Genomic DNA, 7,270 nt, shown 5'->3' on the forward strand with positions numbered 1-7,270 from the left:
ACCCAAAATTTTAATAATTTTAAATTATTTAAATTTTAAATAGTTTTAAATAATCCAGGTTTAGGGCTGGATTTAAATATCGGACAAGCCATTTCAAAACATTCACGGAACTCAGACTGCATTCCAAATTGAAACGTTTTTGTTTTGGTGCTTTGTTTAAATTTTACATAGGAAACAAAACACTTGGTTTGTCTTCACAAATACGTATCTATTCTCAGTATTTATACCTCAACTGTCACACTGATAGGAAAGTTTTCATGTTCTTTTTTTTTCTGGAAATGAAATCAATTGTCAGAGAAATGAGAGATTCTGTGAACAGTTGACAATAGCCCAAGTCTATATTGAGTAGGCCCCCAAGCCTCCTTTTGACTGGAACCCAGTGTCTTCTGCTGTGGCACCCATTGTGGGTGGATCTCATTCATGCATGCAGCAAATCTCTCTTATTTTCAGCTCCACTTCTCCTCCTTGATCTCAGGGTTTCCATCTTCAATTTCTTTTCTCTCTCTACTCCAATACTGGCTCTGTTGGGACAAATCTCGTTCTCTCCCCTCACCCAACTCCCTGTCGAGGGGAGCCTAACGCTGAGTCTGGACTGCGATGGTCATGGAAGGGAAGGGAATGTAGACCCCAACGAACTCAACAAAGAACTCCATGAATTCTGGGCAAAGGTCTCAGGAGGAGAAATTCCTACTAGTTTGGGAGGAATGGCGACAGAAATTTCCAGAGGCAGTTGTCAATGGAACTGAGACACGCAAAATTCTGTTTGGGGTGCCCTGGACCAACGACATTTCTTTTCCTGGGAAGGCTGTTGGTAGGTAAAGAAACTCCCTCCATCTGTCCAGCCAAGGGCAGGCACATGCTGGTGAAGGACAGTTACTGGTAACCATGGCAGTATTCAAGTTGCTGATTAAGCAGGTCTTCATGTTTTTTTTCTAGTCTTTTCTACTGGTTCTCTTTGTAATTGTGATGATTAGGGCCTCAAAGGGAGAAAAGACAGGAAAAAGAGACAAAACTCAAATCGATCACCTGTGCTATCTTTTAGCAGTTAAAACGTTTGAGTCTGAATGACTAGGTAAAATGGAAAGGTTAATGACTAAACTGCATGTTGGGAGGACTGGTGATCTTTCTCTTCCTCTCCCTCCCACTCCAATCGGGGGGGACTGCTAAACTGATATAATTTAATCAAGACCAATTCTTTGCCCTGGTAATCAAGAGAGTGCTGTGACGTAAGAATAGAGGCCGCTGCACCAAGACCAAGCCTGCTGACTAGGAAACTGCTGGCCCTTGTTGTGGATTTAGACCGCTGGTTTCCAAGCCTGGCTGTGCATCAGATTCACCTGCGGAGTCTTAGACCCAAATCCAACTCTAGGCATCGGTATTTTAACGAAACTTCCTGGTCATTCTAACATATAATCACAGCTGAGAAACACTGGTTTAGGTTGTACTGTTTCTGAGAAAAATTAAGATTTGTATTTGGAGATGTACCTACCTTAAGGGGTCAGAAAGTATGAAAATTAGCTCTGTATCTCTCTCAACTGGTGGGAATGTTGCAAAGTAAACCACATTCAAGGATTCACGTCCACCCTCATCCATGAAGTTACAGATACCCCTACGTGTCTCCATTGTCTCCCCAGGCTTAGAAGTGGCAATGAACGTTCCTGTCCACTCTGCTGAGGTCGTCGGGGAGGGATTCATCAAACTGCAGCTCTCAGTCAGCATTCCCAGAGGGAGACCTCTTCCCACGGGTGGGGTAGGTGTGGTTTCCCAGGGGAGGGGATTCGATTTCAGCCTTTGTGCCTCTCTTATGTGATCATTTCTTTCTAAAAGTATATAACCTACAAGTAAAGAAATTCATCTGTCTTTGCAGGTTGTGTGTTAGCATTGCGGCGACGGAGAGGATAAAGCGGCAAGAGGAAGAGTCATCCTGCCTCCCCCTCTCCTGTGGAAAAGGCAGGCAGCCCACCAGGAGGACTTCAGCTCCACAGAGGGCCAGATGGCAATAGGCCCCTCACAGGGAAGACAGCAGCAGGGGTGGCAGATGGTCCCTAGCCTGCAGAGGATCTCTGCAAAGAGGCTTCATACAAGAGGGAACAAAGTTTCTGGCACCACCATGCAGTATGTGCTAGTAAATGTTTAACAAATAGCTGTCCAGAAAAAAAAGTCTCTGATTTGTAGCACTGGCCAATTTTCGTGGTGTAAACACTCTCACCGTCATCAATTTCAGGCTCTCAACCTGAACAAGGAGTCACTGAAAGAGGAGTTGGGAAGAAACGTGCAAGATCAGCTCTGGCAGGCCAGTAGGAGCAGCGCTAGCATGCCGCTGCCCCGGGCTAGGCCTGCAGGCCTCCCACAGAAGGGAGGGAGAGCCCAGCGAATTCTTAGGGGACTCGATGTATTTTCTATAGATTTCTGCTCTCTGTGTGTTCCCTCTTCTCTTTCAACATAAACAATGAACATTCGGTTGTGATTCCGTTAAGTATGACCTCATGAACTCAGGGTTTAAAAAAAGTCATTTTTCAGAACCACAGCCTATATTTGGACCCAAATTGGCAGAAAGGACTGAGGGTTACACCTTTTATAAAATAACAACAATAAATATTTTTTAGTATTCTTCAAATATTACCCTAGAGCTCGTCATACACAGCTTGAGATGGTCAATAACAGGCAACATTTATTGAGTGCCCACTGTGTACCACGTACCCTACGTGTATTAACTCATTTAATCTTTACTACAACTTTATGAGAAAGGTACTATTATTTAGAGAATTACACCTTTTAAACAAATAACCATAGTGAATACTTTTGAATAAAACTATGTGTTCTTCTAGACTGTTCACAATGCAGTTTGAGATGGTTAAAAATAGCAAACATTTAGTGAGTGAGCACTAGGCACCTGATGTTTTCCATGAACTCTCCATTGAATTTTTTTTGAAGTTTTTTTTTCTTTGAGGAAGACTGGCCCTGAGCTAACATCCATTTCCATCTTCCTCTACTTTATGTGTGGGACACCTGCCACAGCATGGCTTGATAAGCGATGCGTAGGTCTGCACCCGGGATCCGAACCTGCAAAGCCCAGGCTGCCAAAGCGAAGCACATGAACTTAACCACTACACCACCAGGCCAGTCCCTCCATTGAATTTCTATAATGACCTATGAGCCAGGTGTTACTACGATACTTACATAACAGTTAAAGGAAATAGAGGACAGAAAGTGACTTCCTGAAGGTCAGGGTCACACCCAGGCAGCCTGGCACCAAAGCGTGCTCTTTCGTATGGGACTCTACCATTTCTGAGCAGAAATGTTCCTAGGCAGATCCTTGACCTTCAGGGGAGATGTCTGACCTTGATTTAAAAGCAATGCACTTCTCGTTCAAATGTTTCTGCACAGCTGCCCTTCCCAACGTGGGCACTTCCTTCAGGCTGTAAACACTACCTTTCTCACTTGGCAGCAGATACTGGTTGGCATTATGTTACTGTGGTCTGTGATTTAGAGCTGAAGTATCCACGTGCTGAGAAGTCAGGAGATGAATCTGGAATCAAATGCTATTCTCCGAATTGCTAGTCAAGTTCAATGTTATCCCCTTGAAAACCACTCCTAAACCACATGCAATTCAGCTCAAGTAAGGGGGTTAAAGAAAGTCAGATTTCAGGAGGCTTCTATTGATCTCCATCTTTAGTCTGTTTAGTACTGAAACAGTTTTGAAGTTTCTGCCTCATTGGAGTGACATAATTTACACCTTTCTTTCTGAGGTTGTCTTAGCTGAGCTGCACAGCGGTGTTCTTATGTAGACAAAGCTACTGGAGTTTAGAAACAGGAAAGGCTAGAAACTCACTTTTTAAAGTAAAATAAAGCTTACACAGTGGGGGATTTCCTTAACTCTTCAGACTCTGACATGTGTTAGGTAGTCAGGAAAGAATAATAAAATTCCCCAGGAAAAGTGGTTCACAAACGGCAGTGGTTAAAATGTGGTTTTCAAGGTGGCTATGGGTCTGATTTCCATCCCACGTGCCTCACCTCACCTCCTGCAGGGCTGGTCTTAGAGTCCTGCAGAAGAGCCAAGCCTTCCAGAACAGCCCAAGGACTGCTGCAGATGCCCAGCCCACAACCCAGGCTCCTCCAGAGAGCGTGTGTCTGTGTCGCACAGTGCTGCGCTAGCTTTCAGCGGCTGCTCCCTGGATTGCCTAGGAAAGGGCACCAACTTTGATTAGGTCCTGACAACTCAGCCAGCAGCACCTGATGATGGAGAAGGGGAGGAGGTGTTTGTTCAGTGGAAAATAAACAGTAGGAACTACACAGATATACAAAGCTTCTAGCAGGCAGCCTCAAGAGAGAAAGGACGAGACTGATGGAGCTAAAGATGAAAGAACTTGCTGCTAGAGGACAAATGGGATTTCTGGAGAGTCCTTCAAATAGTAGCTGCACAGAATAGAGTTGTCAAGATATTTGATTTAGCCATGAGGGTCTCAAGGGGTGAAGAGGAGCTTGGGAGGTTCTGGTCCTGGGGCCCAGAGGGGAGAGACCAGTTTAATTTAGGAGGTCATGCCCGTCACCTATGGGTAGCCCAACCATGGTTGAGGGAGAAACGTATGGGAAGTAAAAGATCCCAATAGTGACATCCTAGGACATTTATATACTCCATTATAGCACAGTCAGTTCTGCTATCACACGACATACACATTCCTAAAACTCACCTTGCTATGCAAAATCGCACAATCAAAACCGCATGGCTCAGAGAAAAATGGGACCAAGTGTGGAATACCCAAAAACTTTGCCAGTGACATAAAAAAAGGAATCTAATAAAAATGGTGGCAGGGGCTGGCCCCGTGGCTGAGTGGTTAAGTTTGCGCGCTCTGCCGGAGGTGGCCCAGGGTTTCGTTGGTTCGAATCCTGGGCGCAGACGTGGCACTGCTTATCAAACCACGCTGAGGCAGCGTCCCACATGCCACAACTAGAAGGACCCACAACGAAGAATATACAACTATGTACCTGGGGGCTTTGGGGAGAAAAAGGAAATAAATTAAAATCTTTAAAAAAAAAATGGTGGCAGAGTCTTATACATGTTAAATGATTAAAAAACATACAAATTTTGCACACTTTATCTTGAACACGACCTGAAGTTTGCTTGTGGAAGGGGGTGCTGCAGCTTGCGAGTTACTATGAAGTGGTAGAAGGAAGGTTATCAAAATTGGCAGTTTTAAATCCTGGAGCTTGTTTTTCTGTCTGTGAAATATAGGCTCTTTGAAGCATGCATTATCACAGATACCTGCTTCAGCAAAACTGAAAATTTGATTCAAGGTGTAGTCTTCTTTTTCTGTACCCCTGCTGGAAATTCTTTCACGGGCTTCTCATCTGCACTTGGGGTTTTGCCCAACAGCTGGAGGCTTTGGAAATTGTAGTGATGTTTGAAACCAGCCACTCATATCACTAAAAGGTGCCACGTCTGAGGAATTTGGCATTTCCATGAAGGTCTTTGTATGTAGATAGTGCTTTCTCTTTGTGAGAAAAGGGCTAACCCATTTTTCACTCGTTTTCAATCTCAACAATGCTCATCTTTCCATCTCTTCTATTTCTTCAGGCCTAATTCTCATCAACTTCTCAGCACTTGGAGTCGTTCCATCCATAGACATTTCTTTTGTTATCACTGTATCATGGTTCCTTTGTGCCCATTCCTTGGGGAATCCCATGTGGTCTCTTGATTCTTTCAAAATGCTTTTTTACTTCAAGCTTCTCCTCAATACCTAAAGCTTTCCTTTCCTTTTTTTTTTTTTGGCCCAAGGAAGATTGGCCCTGAGCTAATGTCTATGCCAGTCTTCCCCTATTTTGTATGTGGGTCACTGCCACAGCATGGCTGCGGATGAATGGTGTAGGTCCAGTTCCCAGAACCAAAGCCGGCCTGCTCAAGTGGAGCACACCTAACTCAACTACTAGGCCAGGGGCTGGCCCCTTGCTTTCCTTTCTTATGACCTCTTTGGTGTTTTTGAATCAGGGTACTTAGACATGTTTCAGATGTTGAACGAGTTTTTTTTTTTTTTTTTAATATAGGAAAGCTCACAAATGTGAAAGAACAGGGAAACACAAGTTTGTAGGATAACACACTTGGTTAGGATAAGTAGGATGGGAGGAAACGCAGCTTAAAGGCCCGGGGTAGATGGTGAAGCATGTGCATATGCGGGTTTTATGAATTCCTACAAGACTCAGTTCAGCTGGGTGTGTTTTCTACGTTAACCTAATTTTTCTCACAGACAAAATTGCCTGTGAGAAATGTGCATTTTGCTCAAATTGTCCTGTAATACATCAATCTAATTGGAATAAATTCCCATTTTCAAAACAAATGTCATCAGTACCCCTGCTCATGTATTTTCTCAGTTGATAATAACTCTGTGAGGTAGATGGGAAAGTTAATATTCCCATAATACAGATGGAAAAACAAACTGGAACATCCCAGAGCTGAGATCGAAGCCTGGAACTGCCAGAGTTAAGGTAAGAGTTCTGACCATGTTTAAGTCCCCAGTCCTACTAGTTCCTAAAGCCACTTCCACCCTTGTCTTCTGGAAGTTTGGTTTCATGAGCCAGGAAGTTTTCTTCTCCCACTGAAAGTAGTTCCAAGAGGGTTTTTGAGTAACGCGGGGTCTTGGCTAATGCAGGGTTGCCTGGACAATGTTCAAATTCTCTCTCAGCTCTGGGAGACTTTCCCCCACATTTTGGCTTACAAATTAACCATTTTTAGGTAGAGGGCACCCTAAATTTCAATGTTTGTCCTTGAAATAGGAGGTTCGGACTGTGCCGTGCTGTGATGCAGGCACAGAGTAAAGGGAAATCGTTCCTTTATCCCCTGAGTGCTGAGTGCTGGCACCTATTTAGACACTGCCCTTTCTGAATACAGTGACCCTTCACTGTCCCTGTCAGGGCCACTGTGATTGTGGCCGCCATCAGCCTTGCTTCTGGGAGAAGGGAGGCTCTGGGTGTGGCCGCGGCTCCTCTTCCTCCTGGTCCTGTGGTGTCCTGACAGCTCTCAGTCAAAACCCAGCTCAGTGACAGGAAGGGATCCCAACCGTTTCCATCAACGAGCTCAGGATGATGGCTGCTGCTCAGTGAGCACCTCCACGTGTTCGCTCATCAGTCCAGCAGGGTTTGTTGAGGGCCCATCACGTGTCAGGATCATTCTTTTCACTGGGTTATTTCATTTGTTTCTCACAGTTTGAGCCCTGAACTGACTGGCTCACAGCCTGTGCACTTAGCCCTGTGCCGTCCCGCTTCTCTCGTTCAAGGT

The 7,270-nt window shown here is 44.6% G+C and overlaps 1 long non-coding RNA gene across 1 annotated transcript; it reads left to right on the forward strand.

Annotated features, from left to right (window-relative positions):
• The first annotated feature begins 1,631 nt into the window (after nt 1–1,631).
• On the forward strand, nt 1,632–2,160 carry LOC138920563 (uncharacterized). Its single transcript, XR_011431963.1, has 2 exons — nt 1,632–1,750; nt 1,868–2,160. It is a non-coding gene; the product is annotated as an uncharacterized lncRNA (long non-coding RNA).
• The last annotated feature ends 5,110 nt before the right edge of the window (nt 2,161–7,270 follow it).

Source organism: Equus caballus, chromosome 24, assembly GCF_041296265.1.
Source record: "Equus caballus isolate H_3958 breed thoroughbred chromosome 24, TB-T2T, whole genome shotgun sequence".
NCBI lineage: Eukaryota > Metazoa > Chordata > Mammalia > Perissodactyla > Equidae > Equus > Equus caballus.